Genomic DNA, 19,651 nt, shown 5'->3' with positions numbered 1-19,651 from the left:
ATTGGATAAAAGTGTTTGTTTTTTCCTTTTCTCAGTTTACTAAAGGATTTTAAAAACTGCATTCAGTTAGAAATAAGTGCTATCAAACTGTTCTTTGGCATCTTTTAAGAAGACTGTCTGGTTTTCTACTTTAATCTGGCAATGTAATATATTAAATTAATAGATTTCCTAATGTTAAACTATCCTTGCATTCCAGAAATAAATTTTAATCAATCAAGATCTTAAATTTCATATCAGCTAGAAACACATTCTTTTCTTTCAAAACAGCACTTAATTTGCTAATATTTAGAATTTAAACATGTTCATAAATTGGCTTATTCTGTTATTATTTGTATGAATTATAAACAAGATTATGATAGCCATATACAATGGGGAAGGTTTCTAACTTTTTCTATTCTGGAAAATTTATATAACCTAGAAATTATCTCTTTAAGTTTTAAAATAGTTTACCATAATACCATCTAGTCTCAAGGCTTTTTAAGGATTACATCTTTGACGATTAAAAACATTTCTTCTATGTTAGTATTCTGCTGCTTCTTGAGTCAATGTTTATAATTTACATTTTCTAGAAAAATCAACCTTTTACTTTAGATTTCCAAATTTGTTGGCATTAATTCATACTTAGCTTTCTTTTACACTTGGAAAAAACTTTGTGTCCGTATTTATGTCTGCCGCCTTAAGTTGTTTATTAGTGACTCTGTTTTCCTTTGTCAGAATTGCCAGAATTTTCACAATTAGGTTGGACTTTTAAAGAACTAGCTAATTAGAACTAGCTAATAGTCATTAGCTAGTTCTTTCAGGCTTTTTGTTGGCTATCAGTTAGTTCTTTCTATTAGCTATTCTAATGGCTATTAGCTAGTTCTTTCAGGTTTTTTGTTTACTTCACTATTTTCTGCTACTTTCTAAATTATCTCCACCCAAATTGTGTTTATTTTGTTTTTCTTCAAACTTCTTGCATTATGTGTTTAGGTCATTATTGCAGACATGGTTTATTAGCTACCCGTTTCTGACCCTCTTCTCCCTTGCCCACTTCCAACCAGAGAGGTGGAAATAGCTAGATACTCAATTTCCCAGATATTCTTGGAGTTAGGTATGGTCATGTGTTCCAGATATAAGAGGAGGTGTTCTAGAGGCATATGAGAAAAGTTTTGTTTTTTTTGTTTTTTTTTTTTTTTTTACTGTCACTAATGCAGAAAAACATAAGAACATGATTTCTCTCTAGCCAGGGGAAGGAAAAAGTATGGAGAAGGCACACCTGATTTCTCAAAAGACCAGCCCAGAAGTGGTATACATCCTGCCAACTCACACTGGAGAAAAACTACTCATGCGGTTGTAATTAACTGGGAAGGAGGCTGGGAAATGTAACTAGCCATGTCATTGGCTATAATCCTTTTGCTGTGAAAGAAAAGAAAAGATCTGAAAGCTTTTTAGCATATTACTTGCAACTCTTCTCACATTGAATGATACTGCAGTTAAGAACTTAAGTTACTCATGAAAGCACAGGCTTGGAAGTTGTTCTATAATCCGTTAGGGGTTTATAGGAAAACCCCTATATTTTGAAAAAACCCCTGATTTTGAAAATATTCATCCAAATATTAGGTGACATCTGCCACCTGCAATCTTACCTGACAAAATGCTAAAATTTGAGCTACAAAAACTAGTCTTGGGTAAATAGGGACAGAAAGTCTGAACAATCAACTTGAAGTAATAATGCTATCTATATCTCTGTAAGGGAAAATAATCACACACACACACTGGCATTTAACTGAGTAGGTTTTCAGGTCACTGTGAAACTATATATAACTCAAACCAAATTAATACAGTCACAGGTGGCTTTGTCAGTGTCATACAATTGTACCAACTGTATCCATTAGCACTAGCAAAAAATGATAAGTGTATGTACAAGAAGCAATATTCTGCTATGCATTCAGAAATATTAAAATAATAGAAAAAGGAATACTACCTTTTAACTTGAGATGTCAGCATCATTGTCTTCATTAAATATTTTCCAAATCCATCAGGTGCTTTAAAATCTGTTATAAACAAAAGAAGGCATAGTCTTTTTTCTCAAGGGGCTTTCCGATTAGGACAGAGAGTAACATGGACATATTTATAGTAAATAAAATATGGACTGTGACACCCAGTGTGTGTTTAAGTATTTTTCCCTTCTCTGTTTTATTATTGTTAGCCTGTGAGTGGGTTGAGTGGAAGGAGTGGCTGGATTCAGCAGAATGAAAGAAATATAAGAATATACAGAGGCATCATGAAAAGGAGGACAGAATAGAGATTTAGTAGAGACGGCATTATAAGATGATAGCTGGGCGTGGTGGTGTGTGCCTGTAGTCCCAGCTACTCAGGAGGCTGAGGCAGGAGAATCGCTTGAACCCAGGAGGCAGAAGTTGCAGTGAGCCGAGATTGCGCCATTGCACTCCAGCCTGGGTGACAGAGTGAGACTCTGTCTCAAAAAACAAACAAACAAACAAACCAAAAAAGATGATTGTCATAGTATGCTTCACTGAAAAGAGCCTTGTATAGTGAAATCCTTCATCTTGTAGATGAGGAAAAGGGCCAGAGAGGTACAGTGACATGCTGATGGTTAACCAGAGAGTTTGTAGCAGAGCCAGGACTAGAATTAGCTCTTCTAATTCTGTTCTGATGTCTGTTTTACTGTCACACATGGCTTATCCTCGCTGTTTCCAAGAAGCACCTGGTAATTCCCCACTTATTCACACTAGCTTTACAAGACCTCTGACATCCTACTCTAGCCTTACAAAAGAAATACATTAGCCATCATCTGGGGACAATACCCAATGCTTTGAGGGTTCTCCCCTCACAGTCTTACTCAAAGATCCATCTCTGTCTTTCTTTCTTAAAACCCTCTTGGCAGAGTTCAGGCTTCCTTCTTTGCTGGAGGCTTTGAGAATAACTCACAGTAGGGCTGGCTTAAAACCTTGTCTCTCTTGATATCATTTCTATGGAGGAAAAAACCACATTCCCAGTTTCAAATAATCAAATTAACCTTTTAGCAAAAAGCCAAACGCTGGGGAACTTCCTGTGAATTTATCTCAATATGTATTTTTTTGCTGTTCTGAAGAGAAATTACATGCTGCACAAATCTGAAACTCTGACCTATTGTATACAGAATCAATTATAATATATACAACTCTCCATAGGACCTGGTGAAAACTAAACTCTCCATCACTATAGCAGACCTCACTCATAATTCCACTCCAAATTAAAGAGAATGGAGCAAAGTTTCTCATCTGGAAAATGTGCAGAGTACAGTATATGAGAAAAGAATGTTTACAATAAAAGAGGCACTGGTAACAGTGTCCTGATGCTACAGTTCTTTGCTGAAATGTAATTTTTGTTCAGGTGGCTCCTCTAAAAGAAAATGGAGAACTTGGATACCAAGCTTAAGCACACAAAAGAAATTCAAATGAGCCCTATACCAAACGTAGCACTTTAAAACATCATCTCTGGGCATTTTCACCAGAATATTCCATGTTCAAAAATATTTTTGAAATGTCTGCATGTGCACAACATCCTGCTATGATGAATATAAAAAAGTAGAATAATAGCAATATAGGGACAATTGGGATGCAGAGGTTGTAAGTGTTGTAGGAATTCAGAATTTAAAAAAAAAGAGACTATAGAATAAGAAAGGCTTCATGAAGGAAGTACAACTTAGGCCAAGGAAGGATAGGTTAGATTTGTGTGTATGGAGAAGAGTAAGAAGCAGAGTTGATACTCAGTTGGATGTTTCCGTATGGTGGCACTGGCTGCTGTGGGGAGCATCTGTTCTGTGCAAGTGGTGCATCCATTCTGAATGGCTGCTGTACCTGTTCTGAAAATCACTCCAGGGGGCATTCCTGGATACGGGTGTAGAATAGCTATTGGGAAGTCAGGGAACCCTTCAACTTGTGCAGGCCATCAAAAAGTAACAATCAAATTGATTAGAAATATTTACATCTAATTGTTGTTCCACTTCAGATAAGTCACATAGTCTGTGCACACATTTATTCTAAGATTATACAACTACTGTCTCAGTCATATTGACATCAGTCTTAAACTTCATTATAGCATAACCATAAGTATCAAACTGAGAAAACCCACTCAATGGCTATAGACGATGATGATTATTCTTTACCAGAATGAGAATTGTACTGTCACTTATAACACTCTGATCCAATTTCAATCCCTTCTCCTACAAACTTTAAAGCAATCTCATCCAGAAATAGCAGAGCTGGTCAGTCTTCTCAGCAGGTACTTCTGCCGTTTCACCTTTTGAGGTAAGTAGCCTCAGGGACATGGAAACAATTTTCATCAGTGATTTGCTACAATATTGAATACACATCTCAATACCCTCATAGATAGAAGAGGAGGGTGTGATTCATCAACAGTTTCCTTTAGGTCAGCAAACACTCAAGGAACAATTAGACTGTTTATAAAGCCTTGGTACCTGGCATAGTGCAAAGTTAATTTTAAAAATATATTGAATATGTGAGCTTTTCCAAACTGTCATCAACTGTTATGAGAAGCTATTAAAGAAGCTATTGTAGAGGACTGAAGCAGCAGCTGATTTCAAAACAGTAAATCAAGTCTTGGTCAAGAGCACTGATGAAAAGAGAACAGGATTCTTGCTGTGTTTATGAGTGGCTCAAGACAGCTTTAATACACATCAATCACAGGTAGGCAGCGTGCTCTGGTCCGTGCCCCCGACTCTCAGCGTGACCTTTTGTGAGTCACCAGACGGCTTTCAGGCTCGGTTACTCAGCTGAAAACAAAGCTAAGGAGCAGAAACCTCAATGAAAAACAGGCACTGCATCGCTAATGAGATTTCCTGGGGAAATAAATTCCTCACCTCTACAACCCTCTCTCCCGACAGCCCCCACTCTAGACTGCCACGTCCCACACATTCAAGAGAAGGTGAACAAAGTGAAGTGTTTGAGGCATGTGGTTGTGCTATCCTCCCAGCTTCAGAAGCATTTATCAGGAAGAATTCACTGTCTCACTGAAAATAGGAAAGCCATGGAAAAAGAAATGGTCACACTATCTTGCTTTAGAAATTAGAGCACTAGCTTTGGGTTCAAAACCTCTCAATCTGCTATGGTTTGTTTAGAGACTTGGGAGAGGTGGCCAATGAATCTCTCCCCCCTTCAATTGGTTCTAAACAGTTTACAGCTGTATAACCAGTACTTTGAAATATTTCCGCTCCCTCTAGGCAAAAGCATTTGTTATTGTGAAACTTTCTGCTAAAACCGTAAGATCAGAGTTGCACGAAAGTGTAACAGCTTCTTAGGAGGGTGATAAAACAGGTCTGGGAATTGTGGCCTGGATTAGGAAATGCCACCGATTTCTTCAACTTCCATAGCTTCATGGTGCAGCCGGCTACCTGCGGAAGAAGGAAGCTCTGAAGGAAGTGGCCAACAGAACCTATGGCCCTGGAAAATGAGGCAGCACTTCTTTTTGCTTTTAAAATTGTTGGCCCCTTGGGGGTTGCACTAACCCCGTAGGCCTCTATCTGGCACAGAGGGGTCTCCTTTCTGAGGCTAGGCCCCTTGGAAAGGTTCCACATGACTGAACCCCACTGAATCAGTCAGTCAATTTAGTGGCTCATAAGAAAAGCTGACGATATCATGGCTCCAAGGCAGGCTGCCACCCCAGAGCCTCAATTGTAACTAATGGGGGTTTAAAAGGGAGATCAGAAAATATCATGCAGATAAAATACAGAGATAGAAGGAAAGACCATAACCTCAATCTGCAAAATGTGATAGCTTTGTCAAAATAAAAGTCAAAGCTAAACTCTCCTGCTGCTGCACACCTCCCAGCTTGCAGGAACTGTTCACGCAGAGAGGCATTTTCTATTAGAGCAAACTCGGAAGGCAGCAGGGAGAAACTCAGCCATAATATCTGCACAACAGCCCCTCCATGCAAACACCATTCCAGTAATGGGAAATTTTAATGATGTAAAGCAGCAAGGTCACACGATATGTCCAGGGAGCCCTTGGAAAGACACTGCCTCGGCAGATATTACAGAGGAGAGCTCAGAATTGCTCTTGGTTCATTAGGCTTTGCCTGAAGGTTTTTTCTTCCACTATTAACTACAAACAAGGCTGAGGTTCTTATTACTCAGTTCCTTGTATGCAATGCAAAGAGGTGAAGGGCAGGGTTTGTAAATATGGAAAGGCAGACAGCTTAGATGTGTTTTTACAATACTTGAAATATTCTGAGTCACCTTAAATATGAAAATTGCAAAAGCCTTATCAATGTTGCAGTATTTTTTTCCTAGCAGAACTTTTTATCTACTCGTGTACAGATAAAGGTACTATATGCACATAAATACACACACATGGGGTGGATTGATTCCCTCCCCTCCATACAGCACCACCACATCTTCTTACGGTTTGCCTCCTTCTCCCAGCTTTATGACCCCATTGAGATGGCTCTTACTGTTTTCTTCCTCGTTACATTTTGATATTTCAAAGCATGGCCTGGATTTCACTCCCATCTCCCCACTCCACATTATTAATGAATTGGAAAGCAGACATCATTAGTTTTCAGAGACCATTTCTTTTAAAATTTACAGACCCCTTCATCTGAATCCCCAGAGACAGTCTGCTGTTCTCATCTTAGAATCTTATTAGCATCATATCTTCTATATCCTGCCATGCAAACTGCATGGCTATGCACTTTCTAGCACTTGACCCTTTTGCGGACAGAATTAATTTACTCTTTGAAGATGCAGCAGCATGCTGTTGTGCTTGTTAAAGAAAGAAAAGCCAAGCAAGGATATGGCAAAGCAAGCAAAGAAATTCTCATTTAAAAGCAAGCTCTTGTAAGGCAAGTTAGGTGAAGACTTGGCAGCAGAAACAAATAGCCAGTAACTATTGATGGAAACAGGCAAATTAGCTGATTAGCAGGAATCGCTGGGAATTTCTGCATACAACCACTAATGGGCATTGGGACAAGATCCTGATATGGACTAGATTGCAGGGCTTACTTTGTACTAGAGCCTTTTGTTCTTAGAAGGCTTAGAAGACAATTCAAACAACTAATTCTGATTTCATCAACTACATGATCTATTTCCTGAAATGTTGCAGACTCATTTACTCACTACTCACTGTGTGCCAGGTAGTGTTCTAGATGAAGGAGACACAGCAGTGAGTAGGACAATGTCCCTTCATTCACAAAGCTTTCTTTCTAGTGAATAATTTAAAAAATAAAAAATAAAAAGTAAACAGTTAATTAAAAACAGAACTTCAGGTAGCTATAAGTGCTATGAAGGAAAATTAAGCCATGTAAAAGAGTAGAGATTAATAAAGGGAATTATTTGAAACAGGGTGATCTATTACTTAGGAACTGACATTCAAACTGGGGCATTAATGATGTAAAATAGCAAGCCCTATGAAGATCTGGGGGATGAATGTTTCACGTAGAATGTAAAGGCTTTGAGACTAGAACAAGTTCGGCATATTAAAAAATTTTAAATATAGCCAATGTGGCTGGAGTAAAGTAACATGGGAGAGAGTGGTGGGAGAAACAGGCAGTACCCCAGTACCCAAGAGAAGTAGATACTTAAAGGCCATGATAAGGAGTGTGAATTTTATTCTAGCCACGATGAAAGCAATCAAAGGGTACCTTACAATCATGCCTAAAGGGTACCTTACAATAAGACTAAACTGAAGGGTGGGGATGGAGTAGCAAAAAGAAAGCAAGAAAACCACATAGGAAGTTACGACAGAAATCTGAGCAAGAGATGATTATGGATTGTGGTCCCTTAGACTAAAGTTGCAACAGTGGAGGTGGTAAGAAGTAGAGGGATTCAGGACATATTTTGAAGATAGAGCTTTCAGTCTGCAGAGGAATCGGATGAGAGTGAAGAGTAAGCCTTTAACTGAATGGCAGAAGACAGAAGGGGGAGCAAATTGAAAATGAAATAAAAAGCTTCAGTTTAACCAGGTTAAATTTGAGATGACCATTAAACATCCAAGGGTAGATAGAGTGAGGCTCACAGGAAGTCTAGAATGAAGATAAATGTACATTTTGTTATCATAAGTTTATAGATACCATTTCAAGCCATGTAACTGGATAGTATCAGTGTAAGAGTGAGTTTAGACAGAGAAAAGGCCTAAGGATGGCTTTGGGGTACTCCAAAAAGTAGAGGCCAGGAAGAGGAAAAGGAGGCATCAAAGGAGACTGAAAAGGAGTGACCTGTGTTATAGGAGAATAACTGGAAACTACCAAAAACAACAAAAACAGAGATTTGAAAAAGGAGGGAGTAATGAGCTATATAAAATGCCACCAAAAGTTTGAGTAAAATGAGAACGGAGAATTGGTTATTTGATTTGGCTGGATGAAAGTCATTGCCCACCTTGACCACAGAGTTCCATTGGAGTAACAAGAACAAAAGCTTGACTGGAGGACAAAGTGGGAAATGGTGGTGAAGAAAATGGAGTCAGCATGGATAGACAACTCTATTGATGAGTTAGAAAGGAGAGCAGAGAAATGGGGTGTTAGTTGGAGGATTTTATTTTGATAAAGGCTTTGTTTATGTTGGGAGCAACCATAGCATGTTTGTGTGCCATTAAGAAAATTTTATAATAGAAAAGGAAAAGGATGATGTGTAAGAGAGCATATAATTGCAGAGACCAAGGCTTTGAGGAAGAGATGGTATCCAATTCCCAAGCCAAGGCACTGGCCTTAGGAGTAGGGACATGCCATTCAGTGTAGTCGGAGGGAAGGCAGAGATGATAGGTGGTAGATTTGGTTGTGGGAGGAATAGGTTCCCTTTTGATGGTTTCTAATTTCTCAGTGAAATAAGACATGAAATTATCAACTAAGACTGAGTAATACCAAGGATGATTTAAGATTTGTAGCAAAAATTTTAAATGAGACCAGTCAGTATGATCGTATGTTTTCCTTAACCATATTTAGCTGTTCAGGTAAGGATAAGAGTAGGTGAGATGTTGGATTTATCAGCTTTAGGGTTACCAGCAAGCATAAGGGAAAGAGGCGCAAGGGGATATACATCAGGTTAATTATAGTGATGGACCATGGAATTCATTATTGGTGACATGAGAAATGATGATATGAGGAAGGAATTATGAAGTTGAATCAGCTGATGGATAGGTACAATGTGGCTGAAGAATTGTTGGCAAATGAATTCTGAACTTTGAGTGAGCTAGAAACATTTTCAAATGGGATTCTTAAATCTAGATTTTGGATGTGGTGTGGTGGGTATCTGAGAAGGGATAGAGGAAAAGATGAGTGGAAGTAAGGAGGTAAAAGAATCAGGCAGATGCTGAAGTCACCAAGAATGCTGAGAGGTGTGATGGTGAAGAAGAATATGATCGATCAAATGCTGACTACATAAATTGCTCAACCAGAAGACTGAACAAATGACCACAACAAAGGAGACATAGCAGGTACCATAATCTATTGGCATCTGATTCAAAGGAATGGGTTTTTGAGAGAAGAAGGAGGAGAAAGGGCCTGAACAGGGCAGTGAGGCAGAAGGAAGGCATCTATCCCACATTAAGACCCTGAAGATATGTGAGAAGAGGCAGCCACCACTTTTAACAGCGCAGAAGGAGAAGCAGGGTGCTAAGGGATAACCAGGTTTGGGTTAGAACAAGAAGTTGAAAGGAACATTTTTGAGATGAGATTAATAATGGAGGAGTTTTGGGTTTTTTTTTCTAATGACAGACCATGAGTTCCAGAGAATATAGGAAAAGGATTTGGGAGAATAAGAAGAGATGAGAAACTGGGTCAGATTTGGAGATGTACAGAACCACATAGGGATAAGCACCAAGGTCTGATGACCTTAGAGCTGCACTGTCCAATATGATAGTCACTAGCAAATACGTGCCTATTGAGTCCTTTAAATGTATCTGGCCCAAATTAAGATGTACTCTAAGTATAAAACATATATTGGATTTTGAAGGCAGTACAAAAAAGAATGTAAAGTTTCTTATTAATAATTTTTCAGTGCTTGCTTCAGCAGCACATATGCTAAAATTGGCACAACACAGAGAAGATTAGCATGATTAGCATGGCCCCTGTGAAAGGATGACACACAAATTCGTGAAGAATTCCATATTTTTTGCTGTTATTAAAAAGTCAAAAAATAACAGATGCTGGCAAGGTTGTGGAGAAAAAGGAATGCTTTTACACTGTTGGTAGGAGTGTAAATTAGTTCAACCATTGTGGAAGACAGTGTGGTGATTCTTCAAAGACCCAAAGACTACTGTTTGATCCAGCAATCCCATTACTGGGTATATACACAAAGGATTATAAATTGTTCTATTATAAAGACTTATGAATGTGTATGTTCATTGCAGCACTAGTCACAGTAGCAAAGACATGGAATCAACTCAAATGCCCATCAATGATAGACTGGATAAAGAAAATATGGTATATAGACACCTGGAATACTCTGCAGTAACAAAAAAGAATGACACCATGTCCTTTGCAGGGTTGTGGATGGAGCTAGAGGCCATTATCCCTAGCAAACTAATGCAGGGACAGAAAACCAAAATACCACATGTTCTCACATATACGTGGGTGCTAAATGATGAGAACACACAGACACATAGAGGGCAACAACACACACTGGGACCTGTTGGAGAGTAGAGGGTGGGAGGAGGGAGAGAAGCAGGAAAAATAACTAATGGGTACTAGGCTTAATACCTGGGTGATGAAATCATCTGTAAAACCAACCTCTATGACACAAGTTGACCTATGTAACAAACCTGCACATCCTGTACATGTACCCTTGAACTTAAAATAGAAGTTAAAATAAATAATTTTTATATTAATTAATTGTTTAATGTTTTTGATATTTTGGCTTAAAGAAATGTTACTAAAATTGATTTCACTTTTTAAAAATTATTTTAAATGTGGCTACTAAAAAATTTTAAATTAAATTTCTACTGGACAGTGCTGCCTTTCTAGAAGCTTTTATTTCTGGTGGTGACCTAACAGGGATGTTTGGCAAGTTTGGGATTAGACCTGATAGATTTTTAGAGGAGGGTAGGCCATCAATTCCAGTTATGGTCATCTTCTTTGGAGTAGTCTTTTCAATCCTTGCTTCTTCAGTATGGTTCTTAGACTAGTAGCATTGGGAGCTTCTTAAGTATGCAAAATCTCAGGTTCCATCCTTTACCTACAGAACCAGAATATGCATTTTAACAAGATTCCCAGGTGAGTATTATGCACAGTAAACATTGAGAAGCGTTGCTTGGGGCATTTTCAAGTGGTAAGGCTGATGAAGATGAGGTCAGGGAAGGGAAAGGGTACCAGAAACACCTTGCTGGGTGAGAAGTGGTCTTACCAGTGGGTAATTTCCAGTCCGTAGGAGAAGCATTCAAATCTGGGAGAGCAATAAAGTGTTTAGAGCTGTACTCTCTAATATGGTAGCCATTGGCCACATGTGGCTATTTAACATTGGAAGTGTGGCTGGTGTGACTTGAGATGTGCTGCAGGGGTAAGACGCACATCAGGTTTTAAAGACTTACTATGAATAAGAGAAAGTAAAATATTTCATTAATAAATTTACAATGTTGACAACATGTTGATATAATATTTGGAATACATTGAGTTAAATAAAATATATTGTTAAAATGAATTTCACCTTTTTTTAAAGGTAGCTATTAGAAAATTTTAAAATTTGTATGTGGCTTCCATTACATTTCTATTTGAGAGCACTTCTCTAGACCATACTGGAAGAGTCAAGTCTCCAAGACTCTCCCATACAGATAGACTGTATAGCAGGGGTTGGCAAACAATGGCCACTACCTATTTGTTTAAATAAAGTTATATTGGAACACAGCCAGGGTATTTCACATCATCTGTGACTACTTTCATGCTATAACAACAGAGTTGAGTAGCTGTGACAGAGAATGTATGGCCCACAAAGCCTAAAATTTTTATTATCTAGCTTTTTACAGAGAAAGTTTGCTGAACCTTGCCATAGAGGGAAGATGAAGAGGCCCCATTGTTTTCTAATTCAGGATGGTTCAAGATTCACTTTCAGATTGCATATAAAGCCTTTGTTTACAGAAATGTGTGACTATCTCTGAAAAATATTCTCATAGTAGTTGAAAATCAGGATTAGAATCCTTTACCTTTTATAATTGTGTATTTAATTGCACTATTCTTTTATATTATTGAAAGCATAATTCTGTTCCCATTTAAAATGCTTTTAATAGGGAATACTCTTCAGAATCTATGAGGCTTCATTTATTAATTTGGATTCTAATTGCAGCCAGATACTATTAAGCTTTTAATCATTTTAATTGATTTATTTTTCTTTTATTCTCCTATTGCACATTGAGTAATTACTTAGTAATATGGTACCAAATGCTAAGATGCATAGCAACTTTGAATATGATGAAACATTCAAATTAATTTTTTGACTAGTAATTATGTGCCCCTTTATAATATGGAAAGGAATAAACTTATTAAGATTATTATTGCTTATCATTATTGTTCTTCCATCTCCATTTCTGCTATACTTCTCTAGCTCAGGCCTTTAGTAACTTGCGTTTTATACCAACATACTCCCCAGTTGGGCTTCCCTTTCTTAAATTTATTTTCCTCTGTAACCAATTCTCCTCGCCATTTCTAGGCTGGTATTTTTAAAACACTACTTTAATATTCAAACTTCTCTGATAAAAAATCCTCAAGACCTACGGAATTTTAAAACCCTTCTGTCAAGTTCATAAACTGACCTTAGACAATCTTGCAATATTATTTCCCATTAATAATCTCCATTCTTTTGCATCTCCATACTGCCATAGATACAGATCTTAATTTCTCAGACTGGTTCTCTCTTTTACATTCTTCCAGAATAGATTTTGTTAAGGTTATTGTCTTTAATCCAGACTATAAGAATCACTTATAACAAATTTCACAGTTATCTCTATTCTCTTGCTACTTTAATGCAGAAACCATACAGCTGCCATAGAATTTTCCTAAATCATAAACCTAGCTAGGTCATTACTCTGCCTAAAGTTCTTCAACAGTAACTCATTGCCCTACAGTTATGTTTCTTAATTTTTCTCCTTTTTTGTAGATCTCTTTGAGATTCTGAGGGCAGCCATAAAACGCATATAAGAATGAACGCACATAGTTTTTACATCTAGGATGTAAAAAGTCAGGGGTGGCCTTTGCCCTGTGGTAACAAAACAAACAAAATAAAAATCACACTAATGTAGGGGACTATTAAAGACTGGTGGGTGCAAAGTAGTTTTGATGAACTCATTTCTAGAAAAAGTAACCCTTCGAAGGTAAGCAAAAAGAAAAAACCTATAAAAGATGAAAAGATTTTTTGGAGTCAAAAGGTAATCAGTCAAGCTAGTAGCAATAGTGAGGGCTGACGGGGGCAGACTGAAGTCTGAAGGAGCCCCATACATACCAATAAGTTACTTGGCATAATAATCCTTTCTCTACCCCAAATTTTGCTGAGAAAGCAACAGTGAAGGCAGGCTTAAAAGAGTGAAGAATTTGAATAATCTTTTACATTCTTAGGGTGCCTGGAACCTAGTGCCATAGAGCTCTAGTGAAGCTAAATACAAAGAATGGAAAATAGCTGAAATTACAGGCCAACCTCCTCTAAGCTCAAATACTGACAAAATAAGAGGGATTTGTTTCTCAGTGGAGGCACCCTGGGAGATTAAGGACTGAGCTATCAGAGGTGAGATTAATTTTTATTAAGGCTGTAGCTCGGTCACAGATTAACTTGACCCCTCAAAAAGTTTAAATTCTATCACCTCTCATTTTAGATGCCAGATATAAGAAACAGTTTACCCTTTTGTAGGGAAAACTCAAACAAAACAAAACAAAGCATGCTTAAGTCTCCCCATGCTTTGTCTATACACAATGTCTGGCATATAAGAAAATATCATGACTCATGTAAAGAAGCAAGAAAATGTGATGCACAATCAAGAGAAAAAAGCATTAACAAACAGATTGATGCCTCAGATAGTATAATAAGCGGATCAACACTTTAAAATCAATATAAATATGTTCAAAAGTTTAGAGCATAAAATGGGCAGAATTTATGAACAGAAAGATAATTTCAACAGAGAAACGAAACTTCAAAAAGAACCAAATGAAAATTCTAGAACTAAAAATAAAATATCTGATATGAAAAACATATTGGATGTATTTAACAGCAGACTGGACACTGCAGGAGAAAGAATGAGGGAATTTGAAGATAGGCCAAGATAAATTATCCAAACCAAGGCAAATAAAAAATAAAAAAATAAAAAAACCCACACTGAACAGAGAGAGCAAAGCAGTTAACATCTGTAATTGAAGTCCCAGAAAGGAAACAATGACAAGAAATATGGTTGATTGCTTGAGAAACAATGAAAATCAGGAAAAGATGGAATTACACTTTTTAAGTGCTAACAGAAGAAAATTGTCAATTTAGAATTTGATAGCCAGTGAAAAGAGCTTTCAAAATGGAGGCAAAATAAAAATATTTTCAGATCAACAAAAGCTGAGACAATCTATTAACAGCAAACCTACAGTATAAGAAACACTAAAAGCAGTTTTTCAGGTTGAAAGAAAATGATACTAAATAGAAACTCCAACCTATAGGAAGGAATGAAGAGCACTGAAAACGGTAAAAATAAATAAATTAAAAAAAAGCAGGTAAATATAAAAGAATGCTTTTTTTCTACTTCCTTTAATAGAAAAATGATTTTTGAAAGAAAAAATGATAATACTTTCACATATAGTTTTAAAGTATAGTAAAATATGTAACAAAATAGCACCAAGTATAGAAGGGGATAAATAAAATTATAACATTAAAGCTTATTAATTTTTTTTTTTTTTTGAGATGGAGTCTCGCTCTGTTGCCAGGCTGGAGTGCAGTGGCGCGATCTCGGCTCACTGCAATCTCTGCCTCCCAGGTTCAAGCGATTCCCCTGCCTCACTCTCCACAGTAGCTGGGACTACAGGCGTGCACCACCACACCCGGCTAATTCTTTTGTATTTTAGTTGAGATGGGTTTCACCGTGTTGGCCAAGGTGGTGTTGATCTCCTGACCTCAGGATCCTCTGGCCTCGGCCTCCCAAAGTGCTGGGATTACAGGCATGAGCCACCACGCCTGGCCAACGTTAAAGCTTTTAAATTTACATGTGAATTAGTATAATAACTCAAGATCAACTTTGATGAGTTAATAATGCACATTATAGTCCATACATATCCAGATACTAAGTAACACACTTATAAAAAAAACAAACGTGGATCAACGAAAAAATCCAAAGGGAAATTAGAAATTATTTTGAACTGGATACAAAGGAAAGAATAACTTATCTAAACTTGTGGAATATCTCTAAAGTAGTACTTCAGAGAAAATCTATAGCATAAAATGCCTATATTAGAAAAAAATAAAGGTCTTAAACTAAGGACCTCAGACTCCTTAAGAAAAAAGAAAAAGAGTAGTAAATATGACCCAATATGAATAGGAGAAAAGAGCTGACAACAATCAGAGCAGAATTCAATGAAATAGCAGAAAAGAAAAACAATAGAGAAAATGAAAAGACCAAATGCCAGTTATTTGAAGAGATCAATAAACTTGATAAATGTATACCTAGGCTAACCAGGAAGAAAAGAGAGAAAACACAAACTACCAAAATCAGGAATGTAAAGGGGACATCACTACACATTCCACATAAAAAGACTAGTAAGGGGATATAATTTTTAAAAACTTTATAGTCATAAATGCAACAACTGAAGTCAAATGTAAAAATTCCTGAAAAAACACAAACTAGCAAAATTCCCTCAAGAGGAAATAGAGAACTCAAAAGCCCTACTGAAGAGATTATATTTGATTTGAATGTCTTCCCCAAAGAAACTCTAGGTTCAAATTACTTCACTGGAGAATTTTATCAAACATTTAAGTAAGCAATACCAATTCTACATAAACTTTTCAGAAAATTGAAGAGGACAGACCACTTCCAAACTCACTCTATGAAACGAGGATTACCTTGGAAATTACAAGGATTACAAACCTGAGAAGGACATTAGAAGAAAAGAAGACTACTAACCAATATTCCTCATGGATGTAGATGCAAATATTCAAAACAAAATTTAATCAAATTGCATCTAATAATAAATAAAAAGATGACACGAATTACCTAGTGGGTCTATAGCAGAAATGCAAGGTTTGGTGCAACCAACATTGGAGTATCTAAATACAAATGCTTGTCAACTTATGATCGGGTTGTGTCCTGATAAACCTCAACATAAGTTGAAAATATGGTAAGTTGAAAATGCACCTAACTAACCAAGCATCATAGCTTAGCTTAGCCTACCTTAAATGTGCTCAGAACACTTACATTAGGCAGTATTAGGCAAAAACATCTAACACAAAGCCTATTTTATAATAAAGTGTTGAATATCTCATGTAACTTAATAAATACCGTACAAAAAGTAAAAAACAGATGGGTTTTTTACTTAGGCGCTCAAAGTATGGTTTCTACTGAATCACTTTTACCCAATCATAAAGTCAAAAAATTGTAAGTTAAGCCATCTTAGATCAAGGACTGTTTATATATAAAGCAAATATATAAAGGGAGAAAGAGACAAGGGTACAACAATAGTAGGGGACTTAGCTCACTTTCAATAATATGTAGAACAGAAAATCAATAAGGAAACAGCTGATGTGAATAACACTATAGACCAAAAGGACCTTATAAACATTTACAAAACATTTCATCCAAGATCAGCAGAATACACATTCTTCTCAAGCGCACATGGAACATTCTCCAAGAAGGTCATGTGTTGGGCTACAAGTCTTAAAAATTTTAAGATTGAAATCATATGAAGTTTCTTTTCCAGCCCCAATGGTATGATTGGAAATCAAAAGCAGGAGTAACATGGAAATATTTACAAATATGTGGAAATTAAACCACACACTCACCATCAAAGGGTCAAAGAAAAAATCAAAAGGGAAATCAAAAAGTATGTTGAGACAAACAAAAATGAAACCCAACTACCAAAACTTATGGTATGCAGCAAAAACAGTTTTGAGAGGTAAGTTTATTATGATAAATGCCTACATTAAGAAAAATGAAAGATCACAATAAATAACCTATGGTTATACCCAAGAAACTAGAAAAGAAAACAAATTAGGTCTAAAGTCAGCAGAAGCAAGGAAATAATAAAGATCACAGAAGAAATAAATGAAAGAGATCAGAAAAGCAATAGAATAAAAGATCAATAAAACCAAGAGCTGTTTTCTGAAACAATAAATAATTTTGTGCAGCACACCAACATGGCACATGTATACATATGTAACAAACCTGCACATTGTGCACATGTACCCTAAAACTTAAAGTATAATAATTTAAAAAAAAGCAGAAGAAACAAGAATAAAAACAGAAAAATGGGACTACATCAAGTGCAAAAAGCTTTTTGGACATCAAAGAAAACATTTAGTGGAGTAAAAATGCCACCGAAGAAATGAGAAAAAAACTGCAAATAATATATTTGATAGAGGTTAATATCTAGAATGTATAAACAATTTCTAAAACTCAACAACAAAAAGTGAATAATCCTATTTAAAAATGGGCAAAACACTCAAGAGATGTTTTTTACAAAGCAGATATACAAATAGCCAAGAGGAATTTGAAAAGATGCTCAAAATACAAATCTTTAGTGAAATACAAGGCAAAACCCCAATGAGATATTACCTCACACTCATTAAGATGGCCACTATCAAACAAGAAAAAAATTACAAATGTTTTCAGGGATGTGGAGAAATTGGAACACTGTGCACTGGTGGTGGAAAAAATAATAATGCAACCATTATAAAAAATAGTAAAGAGTTTCCTCAGAATATTAAAAATGAAATTATCATACAATCTGGCAATCCCATTTCTGGATATCTATCTAAATGTGCAAAGCAGGACCTGAAAGAAATATTTGCACAACCATGTTTATAATAGAGTTAGTCCCAAAATCCAAAAGGTAGAAGCCAGTTAAATATCCCTTGACAGATAAATAAGTAAAGAAAATATGATATATGCATACGATGAAATATAATTTAAAAGGAAATCCTATCACATGCTACAGTAACAATAAACCATTAGGACATTATGTTAAGTGAAATATGTCAGGAAACAAAGTGACAGTGAGTGTATGATTCCACTTATGAGATATCTTAAGTAGTCCAACTCATAGAAAGAGAAAATAGCATGTGTTTGTCAAGGGCTCAGGAGAAGGTTAAAATGGGCAGTTGTTTTTTAATGGGTATTGAGTTTTAGTTTTGCAATGGAAAACTCTAGAAGCCTGTTGCATTACAATGTGGATATATGTAATACTACTAAATTATGCAATTAAAAACATATAAAATGGTAAAAAAAAAAATTTTTTTCTGCTTAGAGCAGCTTTATTCACAATTGTCAAAAGCCGGAAGCAACCAAGACGTCTTTCAATGCATGAATAGACACAGAAACTATGGTACATCTACAATATGGAATATTACTCAGCAATAAAAAGAAATGAGTTATTGAAGTACAAAAATACATGGAAAAGCTTTAAAAACATATTGCCAAGTGAAAGAAATCAGTCTTAAAAGCCTACATACTATATGACTCCAATTTACATATAGTAAAATTCACATATCTTAAACGTAGATTATACATCTATTACTTAACACAGTAATCAAGATTTGGAACATCTCCATTCCCTGCTACCCCGAAACTTTCTTTAACTCCTTTTCAGGCAATAGTCTCCCTCAGAGCACCTGTTGTTATATCACCAGAGATTTAATTTTGCCTGTTTTTGAACCTCATATAAATAGAAGCATTACTATTAATTTTTTGTATGTTGACTCTGTAAGTGTATACTTTGTTAACTTTAACTAATAAGAAAGCGTATACTTTCTTATTAGTTCTAATGGTTTAGGAAATGCAGGAAAACAATGATGTTCCCAAAATTAATACTTTTGTCTTCTTTCATACATTTTAACTCTTATTTTTGGTTTATATCCTATTGCATTGATTTGAATGAAAACGGACAAGCCTTTAGAAGAGTAACTAAAGAAGAGAGAAGACTCAAAATTATGAATGAAAGAAGAGACATTATTGCTGACACCACAGAAATATGAAGGATCTAAGAAACTACTATGAACAATTGGAGAAGAAATTAAAATAAAAACTTATGAGTATTCCTTATCCAAAATGCTTAGAACCAGAAGTGTTTCAGGTTTGGGTTTTTTTCAGGTTTTGCAATATTTGCATATACACAATAAGATATCTTGGGGATGAACCCAAGTCTAAACATAAATTCATTTATGTTTTATATACACTTAATACAAATAGCCTGAAGGTAATTTTATGTAACATTTTAAATAACTTCATGTATGAAACAAAGTTTTGACTGCATTTTGACTGTGATCTGTCACACGAAGTCAGGTATTGAGTTTTCTTCTTGTGACATCATGTTAGCACTCAAAAAAATGTCAGACTTCGGGGCATTTCAGATTTTGGACTTTTGAATTAGAGATGCTCAATCTGTATAGTATAAAAAGAGAGAACAGTGGTCCAGTGTCCATATCCAATGAATACTGATGCAAAAATTTGAAACTATACATTAGCAAACCAAAACCAACACCACTTTAACCACATTA

General features: G+C 36.0%; 1 protein-coding gene and 1 pseudogene across 1 annotated transcript in view; one reads left to right on the top strand and one right to left on the bottom strand.

Moving 5' to 3' along the window:
- Positions 1-19,651, bottom strand: part of PMFBP1 (polyamine modulated factor 1 binding protein 1) — a 556,696-nt gene that overhangs the window by 255,155 nt on the left and 281,890 nt on the right. The gene's annotated exons all lie outside the window — the stretch shown is intronic.
- LOC112129512 (U6 spliceosomal RNA) lies at positions 9,991-10,106 on the top strand (annotated as a pseudogene).

This window comes from Pongo abelii, chromosome 18 (genome assembly GCF_028885655.2).
Source record: "Pongo abelii isolate AG06213 chromosome 18, NHGRI_mPonAbe1-v2.0_pri, whole genome shotgun sequence".
NCBI lineage: Eukaryota > Metazoa > Chordata > Mammalia > Primates > Hominidae > Pongo > Pongo abelii.
Note: the sequence above shows the minus strand (reverse complement) of the source record. Positions and strands in the feature narration are given on the sequence as shown.